At 38.5% G+C, this 19,920-nt stretch overlaps 1 protein-coding gene across 1 annotated transcript in view; it reads right to left on the minus strand.

Annotated features, from left to right (window-relative positions):
* Positions 1–13,517, minus strand: part of LOC107702999 (cholecystokinin receptor-like) — a 31,782-nt gene extending 18,265 nt beyond the window's left edge. The window contains exon 1 of the mRNA XM_016505490.1: positions 13,446–13,517. The gene's annotated coding sequence lies outside the window, so the exon portion shown is untranslated. The remainder of the gene's footprint in view (positions 1–13,445) is intronic.
* Positions 13,518–19,920: the final 6,403 nt, after the last annotated feature.

Here is a 19,920-nt window from a genome sequence, read left to right on the forward strand (position 1 = left end):
TGCCGGCCCTAGGCTCACTCCTTTTCCGCCAGTCACCGCCGCCGAGCTTCATCGCGGCCGTCGCTCTGCTCGACCAGGCACACGCTCTCCACAACACCGAGACTTTACCTCGCCTCCACCGGCGAGACTTCCAACTTCCCCGACATCCTCGTATCATTCGGCCATGCCAATATATCCTCCGATCGGAAAGTGGATAGTATTTAAGGCGGAAGCAAACGATGATTTTTTTCCCGACGAACCATTCTCACGGAGGGTAAACAAAGCTGATCTGTACGATCTATTCTTCATCCTGCAAATCAGCCAAGGCGGCCAATAGATCGAGCAAAGCCTCGAACTCGCCCACTCGACACTATCATTGTCCCGCACAAGACCCGGCTCTCCTCAAGCTTTAGTACCTCACTGTTCGCAACTCGTATTCCCATAACTCATCCCTTAAAACCTCCTCAACGTGTCCCTCGGTTCGATTCTCCAAGCAGTTTCACCCAGAACCATCTAATCTTATCTAACTGCTTGGAGATGATTTAAAGCTTTCCACCTCTCGTACAACCTGCCATTTCCCGATTTCTCCTTCCTCTCAATCACATCTTTCGTTTCCTACCTTAACACCTGTAACAACCTCCAAGCCCGGTCAATCAAAGGTTATCCAAGCGGCATCCAAATTTTTTCACAAATTAATCTACGGTGCCCCCTCTCCTGAAATAAACAATTCTCAAACTTCTCTTTTGATCAAAGGAATTCAGTGCTCTCATCCTCCAAGCCCGGACGCTAGACAGCCGATAACTTTCGACATCCTTTCTAAATGTATCCACATTCTCCGCACAGGGTACCACTCACTCCATACCGCTCGTAGACTCGACGCTATGTTCATACTGGCTTTTTGTGGTTTCCGGAGATGCTTGGAATTCACAATAACTTCTATTCAACCCGAAACTCCATCCAACCGTCTCCAACCTTTCCGTGCTTGACAGCGAAACTCCTATTTCATCAAACAAAGTAAATCAGATCAGGAAAAAGAGGTCACCACGTCGGAATTTTTTTTAACCTCCCATCACCAATCCAACCGTATCAGGCCCTTTTTCTTGCCTACAATTCAGAAGCTCTCAGTCTACATCCCCTCTTCGCAGTGCCCTGCTCATCTGATACTGCCACCGCATTGATACTGCCGGCTCTCCCTTCCGGTGCAGCAGAGCCGCGGCTCCCTTCGGTCGCAGCAGGAGCCCTCCATCTGTTGTTTTGAGATTCAAGGCTTATTCAGCATCGGACAGGGCTCCCCCCCTTCCAGTGCAGCAGAGCCGCGACTCCTTTCGGTCGCAGTGAGAGCCCTCCATCCATCGTTTCGAGCCCCATTTGCTTTTTCCGCATCGGACAGGGCTCTCCCTTCCGGTGCAGCAGAGCCGCAGCTCCCTTCGGTCGTAGTGAGAGCCCTCCATCCGACGCTTTAAACCACGCCACGTATTCAGCTGCAAGAGGGACTCTCCCTTCCGGTGCAGCAGAGCCGCAGCTCCCTTCGGTCGTAGTGAGAGCCCTCCATCCGACGCTTTAAACCACGCCACGTATTCAGCTGCAAGAGGGACTCTCCCTTCCGGTGCAGCAGAGCCGCAGCTCCCTTCGGATGCAGTGAGAGTCCCTCACCTGGCCTTCCATCGTGCTCCTCATTCGGCGACAGGTAGGGCTTGCCATCCGACGTGGAGAGTCGCAGCTCACGTTCAAGCACCGCACGACCCCTCCCAGGCGCCCTGCCGCCTCCTCGCACACCCTACTCTTCTTCATGGCACGCATATTTTTGGGGGCTACTTAGTTTTCTCTCCGGCTGCTGTCTCATGCCATTAGCTTCTTTTGGGGAGTTCTCTGGGTTCGGGCTTTAACCCGAGCTCGGAGCCCTCCTTCTGGACAGCATGCCAAATATGCTACTAATTGCTTAATCACATTATATGTTAGTGTGAACTCGTGAAACTGTTTTCAACTGTTTTTGTTCAGTGAAAATCAATGGACCCATTGACTGTATGAGACATTTTTCAAAGTCTTAAAGGTGAACTGTCACTTTAAGGCTTATTTTGTTCCTGCTCTAATGACTTTTGATGTAGAAAAGCTCCACATTAAAAACAATCCTCCCTAAGGGTACTGAATACTAAGCCTTAATTTTGGGGCCCAACTATCAGACATTGAAAAGAAGCCATTTTTTGGCAAAGTGTGACATATTCCAACTGCTTTCCATTACTGCCACTGCAGAGAGCAATCAATGTGAGCCAGCATGAGCAGAGAGAATTATGGGATGTGAACAGTCATATCCTGTTTGTGGCTTAGTCTGGCTAAAGCAATCAATTGAGGCCACGTTTGACTACAGCGCAGGGTTCTGTGTGCGCTCCATTACTGATCGCCTGTAGCCACTGGTCTTAAAGTAGGTGGCCTTTTGTTTAATTAATATTATATTATCAAGTGCAGGTTTTTAAAATTATACTTTTAAGATTTGAAGTACACTACAAGTGCACATCTTTTTTCACAAGATTTGCTGAGCTATCTTATATGTTAACAAAGCAACAATGTACTTTTTTTTTCCTTTGCATTGTTGAAAAATTTAATGTACAGACATTGTCAAAACGATCCCCGTTCACATAGATCAGCAAAAAATGACTAAAAATCCTGTATTATGCATGCCAGTTGGCGATGTCACTTTGTAAAGAAACACCACGTGCACTACGTGCACATACCTATAGATTGAACACCTAATAAGAAATGCACATGATGTGACTGTTTTCACAAATTCATGTTTCCTAAGACCGACCACTCAAAAAAGACCAAACAGGCTGAGACATAGAAAGATAGTAGAAACATATAAAAGAAATCAGAAACACACGCTGGTGAATGCAAACAACTCAGTTAGGAGAAAAAAAATATGAAGAAAGGGACAATAAATTAGATTACAGAGAATGAAACACTTGTTCCCCTTGCAAATTGAAATGTTACAAAGGGGCCGTCTAATCGAATTCAATTACTCTTTCCTCTGTGCTCTTCTCCCTGTGGATGAATGTCTCCCTCAGCATATTTCACCATGCAATCTTGGCGTCTGTGACAGATGTTTGTTTTAGGGTGATCTCTCAACACGTCCTATCTGACACAAACCTGTACTGTCATCCTTCGTAAGTCACATTACTATTCAAACCATCCAAGACAGCATGGTGTGTAAAACTGCCAATAACTCGCTGCACACGAGGGACCGACAATCCAGAATGAGGTCATTATAAAACTAAAACACTGTAGGTCATTGATCATTCATTAAACCATATGAGACTGGTATCCACTGGTGGACAGATCTGTAAAAAGCCATTTTGAACCATTCAGGGAGTGATGGTTCATTCGAACCACCATACACTCTTAAGAAGAATCTTTAACATCCATGGAATCTTTCCATTAACAAACTTTCCTTTAAAGTTCTTAAGATTGTTAAAATGTTTTGCATACTATAAGAAAAAAAAAACTGTTCATTGAAAGGTTCTTTCTGGAACTCAAAATGGTTCTTTAACATTGCTGCAAAAACCCCGTTTTGGAACCCTTATTTTTGTTTTAAATTTTTTGATGTGATGGCCTTTTATTTGTTCAATGTCCATTTCAATGTGAATTCAGCTCTACTGTTAATAAATAAAGTGATCCAACAAGTAATATTTTAATGCTTTAATGAAGAAAAATATTTAAGATTTTTTTTTTTTTTTTTTTAATTCAGTGCTTATATTTGTAGAAATAGTGATATGAAATGTACACAATATGGACATCTGAGAATTTTCTCAGATCATTATTTATTAGTACATTGTTTTAAACAACAGTGTATGTATGGTTCATGGTTTAAAAAGGGTATATTGCTTATTTGCTTACCTACACATTGGCATTGGCTTACATTATGTTAAATTGCATTATATTATATTACATTAAATTACAACCCCAAATCAATAAGGTCAGATTTACTAACAGCGTGTGCTTGTGCAAACCCTCTTTTTGGCATTTCTACTGTCTACTGTCAGGATTTACAAAAGAAATGCAGTGAAAAGTGATGAAAAAGCATGGACAGTTATTTTTGCAGCTGACTTTAGTTATTACAAATGCATTTGAAGGAAATTTTCTTTCAGATGCAAAATTCATGAGAGTAAATAATGTGACTTACTAAGGTTTGCAATAGTTGATTTACTGGTATTTATGCCCAAGACTTTCTCAAAATAAATGATTCATAAAGAAAGAAAGAAAGAAAGAAAGAAACTAAGTAAGTAAAGTAAGTAAGTATGAAAGAAAGAAAGAAAGAAAGAAAAACAAAGAAAGAAAGAGTGTGCTTTGCTGTTGTATGCCTCTGGGGTGTTTTACGAGAAACCCCAAAAAACAGAACTTATAGCTTGGTGTCCACCATACTTAATTATCTAGAATGTGTATGCAAGATATACAGATCGTTAAATTAGATGTATATTGTTTAAAAGTGAACTGAATATTTATTCCAGGATGGGATAAACTGCAGCTCATGTCATTAAATGCCTTGGTGTTTGTCATGTAAACAAAACATCACTATGATTTCTCATCATCCATTTCCATCTCGCAACACATCACCTAGCACAGCTACTGTTTCAGCTTTTGAATTTCCCCTTTCCAAAACTCTACCGTTTAATATTTCATCAGTGCTTTGGCCTCATGATCAATTCATGAGAAGATTGAACTTGGTTATGAATACAGGTCTTAAACCAGAGAAGGAATGCATGAATAAAATTACAATAAAAAAGAATCAAGATATCACGAAAGTTAGTTGCATGAATTATAAATCTGAAGCCAAATGTGAGTGCATAAATATTTTAGATTTGTGTAAATTGTGTTTTCTTACATATCAACAGCATTTCACATGCTCTAAGACTAAGCCATTGTTATAACCAGTGCTATAACAAACTAGAGGGGAATAACTAACTCAAATTAGAGATGGTACTGATGGTACTGACTTAATGAGATATTTCTATTTTTTACATCTATACCTTCATATTCTAACCTTTTAGTTAGTAATTTAGTGTCATTTTATTTAATAATTTAGTGTCATTTTATTTAATTTGTTTATTTTTGTAATGTATTTATTATTACGTTTAGAGCTGCACAATAATGGTTAAACTGATAATCACAAGTATTTTGTTAAAAAAAATAATGATTATTCATTATTATTTATTTTTATTTTTTTACATTTCAGAATTATTATATATAAAATATATAAAAAAAGATACTTTTACTTGAGTAGAATATCTCAATGAAGATCGCTAAACTCCAACTTACATGTTTGCCAGATGAAATTGTGATCATGGTTTAAATACAACTTATTGTGCAGCCATAGCTTTTACCGTAAACTACCCTTTTTTGAGCCACAGAAATATATTAAAATATAGAGATTTAAAATATAACATAAATTCTGAGAATAATAAATTGCCCTCTTAAAAAGCATCTTCTTTTTATTTATTTTTCAAGAGCAGTAGAACTCCTGAGTTACTTAGCTTGACATTCTATAGTTTAAAATTAGTATTTCACCAACATTGATAAAGCTGTGAGTTACAAATAGTTGCAGGACTGTTGCAGCAAGAAGTGATCAATTCTAAAATAGATGGATGTCTAATCATGGATTTTGGGATAAATCTCGATTGTCAGGGAAAGTCAGAGTTTAACAGTCCATTTAGGCTTTAATCAATATTCCCAAAGCAGAGAAGCAATCCATGCTGTTTATAATTGGTGTCCACAAAGAGGCCAAGTGCTTGTCCATAATTGAAATATTCAACTATTCACTAATTAAAATCCACAGAACAAAGCACACGACAAACATCAGGAAAAGCATTCACCTGTAGCTTGTTTTTGTTAGCTATGTACTGCGGTATATTTTGTAGAGATCCAGTTTAGTCTATGTGTATTTTGTGAAATAGTGTAACTAGAATAGAGAGTGCACAATATAATTTTTTTCTGTACCCAGATAACCTATTCAGAGCACACTACACTGCGTACCATGATGCCACAATGAAATCTGCACGATTTGACCTTCTGTTTCCAGTATAATGAATGAACTATTTATTTTCTTCACACACTTATTTTGACTCATTTCATCAGAACACTAAAAGAAAAAATGTCTATTGTTCACTTACTATTTTTAAAGAATAGTAGGCAGCTCACAATGTATATTGTGTGCCATTCAGTAAGTAAACTGATGGAACAGCAGCCTGTCTCTCTCTAATCTTGTGACTAAATACCCAGCATTCCTCCATACAGCAGTGTTCAGAGTCCTCAAGCTGTGTACTTAGAAAGATTCATGGCTGTAGCTCATTGCAAACTGATGACCTTCAGTGATCCCCCAGTGTGCTTATCCCCTGTATTATTCAGACCTACTGTATAGTGTAAACTGTTGTATAGTACTGGTAAAAAAAAAAAAAGTTATGTTCTGCTACATACATTTAAGGTCTCTATACTCACATTCTGTGAGCAAATTACAACAGAAACCGATCAATTTCTCCTCAAAGTCATGACATCAATCTACACAGAGTCTGGGAGCTTTGCAGGTGTTAGTGACCGTAAAACTGTCAGAGAATGAGATTACATCAGGACAGGCTGTGTCTGAGTGGAAAAGCCCACACACGTTTACAACTCAACAGTCTCAAGTGTCAGGTGAAGTCATTATCAATGGCAACAATTTTATAAACATTCAGACAATGTTGAAGTTAGTAAGAATAAACAGTGGAAGAATTTAACCTGGACTCTGAGCAAAAATGTCACTGAAACTGGCAAAAGTACCACAAATAATTAAACTTTAGGAGCAAAAAATGCCCCTTTAGTCATTTTCTCTATTTTAACAATTATAGTGGCATATTTTATTATTTAATTATATTATATTATAGTTATTATATTCAGTTACTATATATTCTAATTATATTCCATTACAGTATATATTCAGTTTAAAGTATCTTTATTTTTATATTTACAGTTTTATTTTGACTTCCACTTAGCTTCAACTTACTTTTATTTCAGTTTTAGTAATTTTAGTACTTTAACTTAAACTTACAACATTCATAATTTTTGTTTACTTTTTTGTCTTTTTTTTTTTGAGTTTAGTTTTTTTCATGTAACTTATTTGATTTCATATCCAGTTATTTAATTTTTATTTATACTTTATTTATTTATTTATTTTATTTTATTTTTCAATTGATTCAATTCAGATATTTAAACAATCAGCAGCAGGCTGCATGCTATTATACAAATAGAAAAACGTCTCAGGTTACTTGTGTAACCATGGTTCCCTGAGTAGGGAACGAGACACTGCGTCCTCTAGGGGTCACTATGGGGAACGCCTCGTCGTGACCCGTGTCTGAAGCATACATTGAAAAAACACCAACTCGTTGGCCGGCGACAGCCATGACGTCACTACCGGTGCGACTAAAGTATAAATAGGCGCCGGGAGCACACATCATTTAACCCTCAATGGTGAGGGGGGCGATGTTTCAAGGGGATATCCTGGTGATCGGGAAAAATCCCTCAGGGCGATCCAGATACGGTAGACCAGTCAGGGTAGCATGAAAACAGTCAATGAAGACGAAGAAGAGAATGATGTGTGCTCCCGGCGCCTATTTATACTTTAGTCGCACCGGTAGTGACGTCATGGTTGTCGCCGGCCAACGAGTTGGTGTTTTTTCAATGTATGCTTCAGACACGGGTCACGACGAGGCGTTCCCCATAGCGACCCCTAGAGGACGCAGTTCGAAGTTCCCATGAAAGGGAATCCCAAAACACAGGTAAAAATGCCCTTGTAAATCATTTTCAGGGAGTAAATATTGCCCTTTAAAAACAATTAATTTCAAACAGTGTTTTGATGGTTTCTTTCCAAACACAAATATATGAAAATCTTAAAAAGGATAAGTAATGCAGTGTGGAAGCAAATTTATAATAAATTGGGCTCTTAAATTACTGCAGCAAATGTTTGTGAGTTATTTGCTTCTACATTAGAGCCAAAAACAAAGGTAATGTCATAATTTGGATTCAGATCACTGTCTGATGTGCTGAGGACAACCAAACAACACATTTGTCAATTAAGACCATTACAACTACTCAGGCAGTCCGTATACTGAAATAATAACATCACAATGTCTTGTTCTTTCTTTTTTTCTATGAACAGTGTGAAATATTAATTCTGCTTTGCTGACTGCTGATTCATTGTATCTGTATGAAGACATACAGCATCCATAACCTACTATAAAGACAAGTTTAAAGCAGTAAATTATCTAATGATTGGATTCAATCATTGGTGTCAATCATCATCATCAAGATCTGTCAAGGAAGTTTATTAATTACTTTTTGGCCACAAATGTTGCTATATTAAGCCAAAGCATGATGTCCTGCTAACCTCTGTGTCCTCTCAAATTACCCTGATGCAGCTTCATCTCTGGACTCATCTAAATCTTAAGGGCTCATGACTGATGACCTCATCCTGAGCGAACTCAACAGGCATCTCACCTGAGATCAGAAGTTGCATTGCTTCAGAGCAAATGACTTGTACTGCATGTCTTGTCATGTTAACACAGCACGTGTTTGATCTTAGCACTGCTTTTGCAACTGGTGGATCTCAGGTTTGTTCTAATGGGGTCCATGTAATTATGCATAGTTAAGATAGCATGATAACTATGAAGATAACTATGAAAGCTTATTTACCCCACGGAAAAAAAAGGTAATCATAACTTTTAATCTCATACTTCTGACGTTTTATCTCAATTCTGAGTTTATATCACACAATTCTGATTTTTTTCTTGCGATTCTGAGAAAAAAATTGAGGAAAAACGTCTGAATTGCAAGATGCTAACTCATAATTGTGAGATATAATTATTATAGTCTCTGCACTCTGGCTACCTATTAAGTTCCGTATCAGTTACAAAATATTATTACTTACCTATAAGGCCCTTAATGGGTTAGCTCCTGCATACCTAACTAGTCTTCTACCACGCTACAATCCATCACGCTCCCTAAGGTCGCAAAACTCTGGACTTTTGGTAGTACCTAGGATAGCAAAGTCCACTAAAGTAGGTAGAGCTTTTTCGCATTTGGCTCCCAAACTCTGGAATAGCCTTCCTGATAGCGTCCGGGGGTTCAAACACACTCTCTCTATTTAAATCGATTAAAGAAACATCTATTTGGCCAAGCATTCAAATAATGCATCTCATAATCTTGTACTGCAGTTATATCTGATCAAATGCACATTATTATTCTTTAGCTTGGGTTAAACAAATCAATTTTGCTTGGTTGAAACCGCAGCTACGCTGATTATGTCTCTATTTGTTTCTCTGTTTCTGCCACACGATGTCTAGGATTTACACAAGCTTCAGTCTGGATCCAGAACACCTGAGAAGAGATGATGCCAACCCCTCAGAGGACCTCAGATGATGCCAACCCTGAAACAGCATACAGAACTACCAAATTTTGCTATAAGTTTGACTGCATCATATAATAATTGCTGTTAATAGTGTTCATCATCTGTTTGATTACGTCTTTAATTGATTTTTCCGTACATTTATGCCATATGTACATTAACTGACAGTCACCACTGATAAGCTACCACTAAATATTGTAGAAACTTAATTTGCTGTAAAGTTGCTTTGCAACGATTTGTATCGTGAATTGAATATAAACTCACAATTCACAGAAGAAAAGTCTAAATTATGAGATATAGGCCTAAATTCACAATTCTCAGAAAAAAAACTGTGAGAACTGAGATGTTAACTTGCAGTAGTGAGATATAAACTCATAATTGTGAGAAGAAAAGTCAGAAGTTTGATATATAAACTTGCAATTGCGAAAAGTTAGAATTGTGAGAAAAAAATGCTAAGAAAACATCAGTTTAGACATGTAACCTGTCACAGATCAAGCCTCTGTGGATCTCTTTGATGACCACTAGAGGGCACCTTCACCTGAGTACTGACTTCAGTTCGGACTTCATTTCACATAACCCAGTGCTTGGGACTGATTACCATGTGCAGCTTTATTATTATAAAGCTGCACATGGATCCCAACTCAGTTGACTCTTTGTTACATAACCATGGTTCCCTGTAGTGATGTTACGTTCGTGAACGAATCGTTCCTTTTGAACGGATCTTTTAGGTGAATGAATCGTTCTCGTTCACGTAATCCATTAACTCATATTTCTCGTTCACTGAAATCCCTCCCTCCAGAGCAGCACGGCGCTATTAGCAGTGCATGCGCAGCTCAGTGAACCGGGTAGCTCTGTGGACTGTTTCATCCTATCATAGAATGACTAAACCTCGAGCCAATAGCTTTCGAGTATGAGATGTGACAGAGCATGTGATTTGTTGAATGTAGTGAATGAATGCGCCCTTCACTGAACGAGTTTCTTTTGAGTCTGAAGGAGAGAGATCTTCTCATTTGTGAACGAAATGACCGAACTGGTACATCTTGTTCATGAATGAAATGACCGAACTGGTAAATGTCGTTCGTGAGCGAGTTGAACGAACTGATACATCTCGTTCGTGAATGAAATGACTGAACTGGTACATATCTAGTTCGTGAACGAAATGAATGAGAGTGTACCGGGTAGAGTCAATCTCGTTCAGCAATAAGCAGAAAGCAGATGCAAAGCGCAGCTATAGGTACTGTGCACATACGCTTATTTATATATTAATTTTTAGCATACAGAACATAACTCCACGTTTATTCCCGGATTTATGAATGTGTAAATGTCTGACCAAACAATTAAAATGTTAATTATGCAAGGAAACCTTGTGCTTTGGTCATCTTAGCCACTTATTTAGACTTATTTTATTTATTTAATGAGTAGATTAGGCGCACTTTTTAATAAAGCCAAATCAGTTTTTTGTAACAAGTAAATACGTTCGTTGACTTAAGACATAACACGTAAGACTCTTTTTCGCCACCTGCAGGCGTATTTATGTAGTATGAAGAAATGGTCACTGAACGAATCGGTGAACGATTCTGAACTAATCATTTTGGTGAACGAACTGAAAATGAACAAATCTCTTGAAAGAATAAAAATTTCCGCCACTAGTTCCCTGAGAATAGGAAATAAGACAATGCATACCCTAGGAGCTGTTATGGGGAACACCTTCAGCGTGACCAATGTCTGAAGCATGAATGCAGAAACAACAATGAACTTGACATTGGCAGGCAGCAGCCTGTGACGTCACTACTGGTGGGACTGCAAGTATAAAAAGGCACCTGTGGAACACGTCATCCACTTCTTTGTCTGAAAGAGACCTAAGCAGGAATACCTGACGCATGGCAAAGAGACGCAGCATCTCGTTCCCTATTCTCAGGGAACCATGGTTACATGCGTAACCTGAGACGTTCCCTTTCGAAAGGGAACTCTATGCTGCCTCCCCTAGGGGCCGCTATGGGGAATGGAATACCCATGCCGCCATGCTGAAGGGATGAGTGCTAAAGAATTTGACCAACTCAAATCGAAAGTCAACTCAAAGTAATGAACATCCCTAAATCCACAAGCAGTCATAGACTAGAGCTCCTGAATTGAGGCATCAACCAAGTGAGTGAAGCCTAACTATTCCGGTGCCCCGCAGAGTGGAAGCTTCAGAACTCTCATGGTGAGAGGAAGTCTACCAACACTCTAAATTAAGATCAATAGCCAAAGAGTTTCCCAGAGAACCTCCAGCACATTAATCTACCGCACTACCATGTGGCTCCAAGCAGTGAAGGTCTCAGCATAACGACTCTCTAAAACGAGAGGAGACCTGCTACACTCAATGCCAGAGATAATTAGTGAGACTCGCAAGAGAGCCTACACACCAATACTCTAAGCGGAGCTCTGGGGAGCGGAGGCCTCAGCAGGATGACTCTCTTGAATGAGAGGAAGCCTGACGACACTCACCAAAGTTACGGAGCTCTAAGAGTGGAGGTCTCAGCATAACAACTCTCTGAAGCGAGAGGAGACCTGGCTACACTCAAAAACAGAGACAGTTAGTGACGGAGCTTCTGGAAAGCGTAGGCCTCAGCATGATGAATCTCTAAACGAGAGGTAGCCTGACACCACTCACCAAAAATAACAGAGCTCTACGAGTGGAGGTCTCAGCATAACGACCCTCTAAGTGAGAGGAGACCTCGCTACTACACTCAACGCTAGAGATAATTAGTTGAGGTGAAAAAGGAAAGCTGTTATTCTCCTCTAGTGAAAAAAAAAGAAAAAAGGGAAGGAAGGAGTAGATGTTAATTACCCGTCCAAACCCCAAACCGCTGACTGTGTCTGTGCTGGATCACTTCCCTTAAATCCTTTTTCTTTCTCCTTGACTCACGCCTCCTTTGTGACCTACTCCTCCTCCGAGGAGGGCCACGAGTGGCGATGCTTTTTACCTGCCCCTGTCTTTGACCCTCAGACCAAGACGGGCCAGGTCCCCCCTCGTGTTTGAGCATTGACAAGGACCGGCATGGAATGAACGACTTGTAAGTCGCTGAGCATGCCTTCGCCTCCTTGAATTTATTGACCACCATCTCAATGGATGTGCCGAATAGTTCCAAAGGCGAAACCGGGGCATCGAGAGGGAAGCCCTTTTCTTTCTCCCCGATGTCCGCCATGTTCACCCACAGATGTCTCTCAGTGGCAACCATTGCCGCCATTTATCTGCTGATTGCAGTAGCAATTTGCTTGGCGACCCTGAGAGCCAGATCTGTGGTGCGGCGCAACTCATCCACTGCCTCATGGGAGATATCCTGACCCTAGTCCAAGTCTTTCAGCAGATCTGCCTGGTACGCTTGCAACACTACCATTGTATGCAAGGCAGCACCAGCCTGACCTGCTGCCACATATGCCCTACCATTCAAAAGTGATGTACTCTGAAGTGGTTTGGATGACAGGGCTAGAGCCTTCGGTGTTGATTTCACCCCAGCCGAGAGATATCTCGCAGTAGCACGATCCATAACCTCCTGCAGTTCATCATAGTCAGGGCAGGCAGGCTGAGAAGCCTCAGAATTCTCTTCTTCGCCCTCACCAGCCACATCCTGCTCACCCTGGCTGGAAGGCAGCAGAACACTTCCTGCAGGATCAGAGAATGTGAGGGACACCACATCCTCATCTAGTAGGTTGCTCTCGTCAGCCGCTGACGAATACGAGAGATTCACACCTCTCTCAAACTCATCAGCAAGCTCCATCTGAGAACCCCATGATTTTAGTCTCCTTGCCTCGGCAGCGGCAGGACTCGAACTGCAGGGAGCAGATGTTTGTCCCAATTCCCCCGAGAAAAAGGACAAATGAGAGTGGAGTTTCCTCGATGAGAAACACTCAATGAATGCACTCTGTTCCCTCGAGAACAGAGCATGCGTGCTCCTTGCAAAAAAAAAAAAAACACAAAGGTTGTGTGCATCGTCAGGTGACAGATAGCGTTGACACGGATCCGCACACTTCCTAAAACATTTAACAGACATCGCTTTGTTACCTTACACACTTCAGAACGGCTGTAGACAAAGAAGAGGATGACGTGTTCCACAGGTGCCTTTTTATTCTTGCAGTCATACCAGTAGTGACGTCATATGCTGCCACTTGCCAATTTCATTGTCGTTTTTGCATTCATGCTTCAGACATTGGTCACGCTGAAGGTGTTCCCCATAACAGCCCCTAGGGGACGCAGCGTAGAGTTCCCTTTCAAAAGTGAAATCAGAATTGTGAAACATAGACTCGCAATTCAGAAAAAAAAATTGCGATAAGTTAACTCATAATTGTGAGATATAAACTCACAGTTCTAAGAAAAAATTCTGAGGCTATAAACTTGCAATTGCAAAAAGAAAAGACAGAATTGTGAGAGAAAAAGTCAACATTCTGAGAAGTCTGAATTGTGGGATATAAACTCGCAATTCTCCAGAAAAAAAGAAAAAAAAAATCATAATTGTGAGATGTTAAATCACATTTGTGAGATATAAACTCGCAATTATGAGAAAAAAAGTTCCAATTGTGAGATATAAATTTGCAACTGGAAAAGAAAAGTCAGAATTGTGAGATAAAAAGTCATAGTAATCATTTTTATTTTTATTTATTTATTTATTTCCATGGTGGAAATAAGCTTATACAAAACAAATATCCTTAATTGATCTATTCACAATGGAAATCATTGTGATGCCAAGTACAATGAATAGATTTCCTTAGATTCACAGAAAATCACTGAAATGACTGATTGCCTGAAGCATGCCTGGTGTCATCATAAAGAAGAATGAATGAGTGTGCAGTGTATGCTAAAACTCCAGAATCTGTGGATTTGAAGAGCACTGTTGGAGCACTGTGTAATGGCGATAATGACAGACGTGTGTTTGATGATCAGGGTTTATACTGAACACAAGAACAGAGAGCCCAACAGCCTCTGCTGATGGAGGAAATGGACAGCAAATATGTGCATTGTCGAGCAGTCTCTGATTAGGCTCCACAGTGGCAATGCACTAAATTTAGCCTGCACCCGGAGGTATGCTGAATGCTTTCATCAAAGCACCCAGAGAGAAAGAGGAGAAATCACTTGTTTTTGCTGTAAAATGTGAACATGTGTAGTAGTGTGTATCAAAGAGCTGTTTCAACTTCAGCTGACTTTTTAAAATGACGTTTATTGGGGTAACCTAATGAAGAAGTCAGGTTGATTTTAGTGAATATTTCATAATAAATAAAACCAGTTCATTTAGATGTTGAAAGCACATTTTCAGAATTTATGTTATCTAACAAAGCATTTTTATAGCAATGAACAATGACTTGTTTTCGTTATTTATTTTTTGCTTTTTTGTCATTTTTTAAGTCACATCTAATTACTGTTGTTTTGTTTTCTTCTGCATGTGTTATTTTAATTAAATTAGTTATAGTGAAGTTCATCTAAAACAGCTCTAAAAATGATCAAATTTAATATTCAGATTTAGATTTTTTTAAATCCAGTCAGAACCATGAAGTTTACAATCCTGTTAAAGCGCACAACAGCGTGAAGCCTTGGTGACCCTGTGGTTATGGCTTGATATGTTGCAAGTGGCAGTTGGAGCCTGACATGTAATGTCCATCACTAATCTAATATAAGGACAATTTGTCTACGTAATATTTAACATCTGCTTTCTTCCCAGCAAAGTATTATTGCTAATATTGGTTTTCCTCTCTTTAATACTTTGGAATATTGTATACTATAATTTACAGTTTTATGTTTTACAGTTAACATTTAATGTGGATATGTAGAATTTGCACTTCATCACTTCATTTGCACAAGATAAATAATCTCTCCACGTCATAAAACAGCCCCTCGTGTCATAATGCCCAGAGGGGTGATGCAGTGAGGTCTGCTGAATTATTCACTTACTTTGGCAGTGATTCTAATATCAGTGGAAAGACTGCAGACTCTGTTTCTTGAATAGACACCGCTGGCTTCATTTAGATTTGTGAAATAAATTAACTCATTTCATCTTTTTTTTTTCTCATCAGTGTGAGCACATGTATTATACTCTTTGGACAGAGAAGAGAAGTGTTTTATATTCCTCATTTGGAAACAGTTGGAAACTACAAAGTAACAAAAATGATCAGTTGCTCACAAAGACCCAATAGAATGTTGTGGAAAATGAAGTAACATTATGTATATGTATGTATGTATTTACTTATTTTACTATCAATGCTATAAATATTTTATAAAACTATAAAATGCATGTTTTATTTTACTTTGTCTCTTTTAATATAATTTTAAATCTACAACTTTTATAATTTTAATTGACGTGTTCAAAATGGGGCTATGTGTTTCCCCACTGGTCATGAATGTGATCACTGATGTGTTTGCATGTATTTATTCTATTGTATGATTTATATGAGATGGGACATAGTCAAACCTAAATATGTGTCACAAATATGGCATGTTATATAGAGCATGACCGAGATTGTAATTTAAAAGTTCTGGTCATGTGACTATCTACAGCAGCCATGTAAAAATGTTTACATTAAACTAATACACTAACAACTCTTCATAGACCCTTCATTCAAATATAAATGTTGTTCACAGGTGTCTAATTAAATAGCTAGACTACATCAGGTTTCCACATACAGACGTACTGCATTATCCTTGTGTTGTGGCATCTCTCTTGTGCTGACCGGGAACAGAGGCGTCAAAAACGTAATAAACCGTATAAGATTATAGTCACATCTGAGTTACCCCTGCAGTAACAAATCAAGCTGTAGCGATGCCGGCAGAAATGCATTTACAATTTTCCAAGATATTACAAGCATTGTCCTTTCCCTTACACCCCATATAGTGACTGTATTATGGCAATACTCTGGTAATTTGATATATAAATGCATGCTGAATGATTAATCTTACTCTCAAAGGTAAGTATTGCAATGATACAGGACAAAAACACGGCATTACTATGGTATGCCATTTATGTCCAGTATGCGAAATATTCAGTGACTTCGAAAATTTGAGGACATTTCTTTCAGTAACCTGATTTTCTCTTTTGTCTTGCGCAACCGAATTGTATTTGGCGTTCCTAAAGCGCAAACGTCGAGTATCTACTAGACTTTTTAAACAAAACTTTTTTTGATATACTTGCGATGCATAAATATATCATAAAGTGATAACTGATGTAGCCTATATATTTTTTAATGAACCGTACGGAAGGCGCAGAGTAGGCTACCTCCTCTCATTATGGTTACCTCCTCAGGCGAACGCTTCTATTCAAGAGCTCGCTTCTATCTAGTGCGCTTTCACTAAAACTTGCTTTTATGTTTACTGAACATTTTTATATAGCTAATTTTAACACCCCCAACATCTTCCTGGTTTTACCTCAAGCTGGAGGGTGCTGCAACCTCTCCATAGTGTCAAAACATGGTCATGACAAGCTTTGGTACCTCAGAGCAGGGGCGTAGATGACGCGGGGGATGCGGGGGACGTGACCCCCCCAACACACACACACACACACACACTTTTAATATCACGTAAATTCGTCCCCCGCACTTTTTCGGGCAAGTGTGTTCGCATAGAGGTTTTCAAGAGCCGGTGTGAATAAATATATATTTAAATTCAAAGAGACAGGATAGTCTGTGCATGATCTGATGTTTTATTCGGACCCAGAATACTCACTTCTGAAATGATGGCTACGCCCCTGCCTCAGAGTGAAGGAGAACGAGTGTCTTGAACGAACGAGAGCGAAACAGCTTTCTAGTGCTGAATGTGTGTCGGGAGATTCTCACCTTTGGGTCGCGCCGGTTCTGTCTTGGGCAGCAGAAGCGCGTCTCCGCAGGTGCCGTTGGGAATCTCCAGACTCCCGTTTAAGGTCCCGTTCAGCACCGAGCTGTTCTGAAGCTGAAGGCATGCCCAAGTCCCAAATGTATCATTTAGCGTTTGTAAATCCATTTCGGACCTAACCACAACTGTTTTATATGAGCAGTTCCTCGCAGTCATCCGTCAACAGTAAGTGTCTAATGAGAGCGCAAACAGTAAGTGGCTTAGAGAGCAGAAATTTAAAGAGGATAAATTGAGAATCGATAAAAAGGTAAGTAGGTAGAAATAAGCTTAGCTTATGCTGAAATAAAACGTTTGAGTCGTTGCTGCTCAGCAGTGTGTTGAAGGCACAGTTGCTCTGTATGATAATGTCATGAAACGCGGAGCGCCACTGAGCCTCTTCTCGCCCGTTGACTGAGCTGAGGGTTTATTGACGAGCTCTTAGACAGCAGGGGTGGGAGTTTGCTGGTGAGTTGGTGGGATTCAGGGATTTAAGCATTCTGGAGAGGAGGAGACATTGAAAGGTGTTTGTGGAGTACGTGCACATGGAGTTTTAGGGAAAGTTATGAATGATGAGGCAGGTGGAGTGAAGCATCAGCGCCCTCTTGTGGAAGCAGAACTGGTTGTATAATTCAAAGTGGATTTGGTAAAACCCTTGAACATTTTGAAAAGTGATTAAGCACATTTTTGCTAGGACTTTAAACATTATAACAAACATAATGCATTTTAGTGTTAATAAATTGCACGCCATGTTATCTTAAATGAATACATATCCATAGTACAGACAAGGATATATATATATATATATATATATATATATATATATATATGACCCTGGACCACAAAACCAGTATTAAATAGCACGGTTAAATTTGTAGCAATAGCCAAAAATACATTGTAGAGGTCAAAAATATAGATTTTTCTATTATGCAAAAAATCATTAGGATATTAAGTAAAGATCATGTTCCATGAAGAATGTTTGCAAATTTCCTACTGTAAATATATAAGAAATGTATTATCATTAGTAATATGCATTGCTAAGGACTTCATTTCGACAAATATTCTAAAGTGTTACCCATTATCCTTCAGAAATCATTCTAATATGCTGATGTGATGCTCACTTATTATCAGTTATATTATACTGATGCTCAGTTGGTTCTTATTATTATAAATGTTGAAAACAGTTGTCGCCTGAATTGGATTATGTGATGAAGCTCAAAAGAACAGCATTAATTTGAAATATAAATACATTGACTTTTTTACTGTCACTTTTGATAGATGTTATGTGTTTTTACTGAATAAAACATAACTTTTTTTATTGTCAACTTTTGAATAGTAGTGCATCATGGTTACCGCAATAAAAGCATCAAAAATGTCAACATTGATGATAATAATAATAATAATAATAATAATAATAATAAATGTTTCTTGAGCACCAAATCAGTATATTAGAATGATTTCCAAAGGCTCATGTAACACTGAAGACTGGAGTAATGTTGCTGAAAATTCAGATTTGCCATCACAGGAATAAATTACATTAAACATTTGAAACATGAAAACAATTATTTTAAATTGTAATAATATTTCACAATATTACTGTTTTTACTGTATTTTGATCAAATAAATGCAGCTTTAGTGAGCATAAGAGACTTATTGTTTTTTTTTTTAATTATGTATTTTTTTTATTTTATGTATGGTCATTTATATTTAAATAAAAAATTAAAATAAAAAATTAATTAAATTAAAAATCTATCACAGACAAAAATTGAGGAGGTTTAAATGCTTTTAGTGTGTTGTGTGGTCTGGTTGCTTTGCTTGGATTTTGATATTGTGGACTAGATGACATTAAATCTAGAGCCATCCATCTGTCACAAGTGGCATATTGCAGTGCTTTAAGTGAACACACACTTACAGCCCAGTAAACCAAGTAAATAGAGTGAATAAGAAATATCCTTGCAGACTTCAGATTTACAAATGAAGATGCCCTATTAAAAAAAAAATTATATTTTTGTATAAATTTCTTTAGGGTAGAATATGGTCACTCGTTGCAACAGAGAATAAACCTCCAGCCACGGGACATGGTTAAATAACTCACCTTTTAGATCAACCTTTGGCCTGTCAAAGTCCTTCACACACACTTACACAGCGCTAGATAACACCTGAGCAGAAGCAGGCAGCCACCTGCTTTAGACCGGGACACTGAGGAGACTGCAGCTGGTGAGTGACACGCTTCTTTTCACAACAGATGTGCGTTTAGAAAATGCATGTGCTTTAAGAAAGAAATATGAGCTTTGATGTGTACCTTAGTATTTGAAAAATATATTCAGAGTGATGTCATTTGAATAGATTTTATTTCATTTTATGAGAATAGAATAGATTTAAGCAAAGACTCCCATGGAATAATATTAAGAAATTTTACAATGCAGTTTGATGGCTTAATCTCTTAAGACCCAAGAAAATATTTTTAGGAAAAAAATATTTTTTTTCATGTCTTTACATTGCTTAGAGCATAAAAAAAATGTAAAAAATGTTTAAAAAAAAAAAAAAAGATATTTAATTCATAAGTTATGCTATGTCCTCGGTAGAGGACATTGGGACTATTTATTTATTTTTTTTTTAATAAAAAGACATGAATGAACATGCATAGGCAAAAACAATAGATTTTTTAAATAACCAATACATTTTTTGTTTT

The sequence above is a fragment of the Sinocyclocheilus anshuiensis genome, unplaced genomic scaffold (assembly GCF_001515605.1).
Source record: "Sinocyclocheilus anshuiensis isolate Anshui unplaced genomic scaffold, SAMN03320099.WGS_v1.1 scaffold1094, whole genome shotgun sequence".
Lineage (NCBI taxonomy): Eukaryota > Metazoa > Chordata > Actinopteri > Cypriniformes > Cyprinidae > Sinocyclocheilus > Sinocyclocheilus anshuiensis.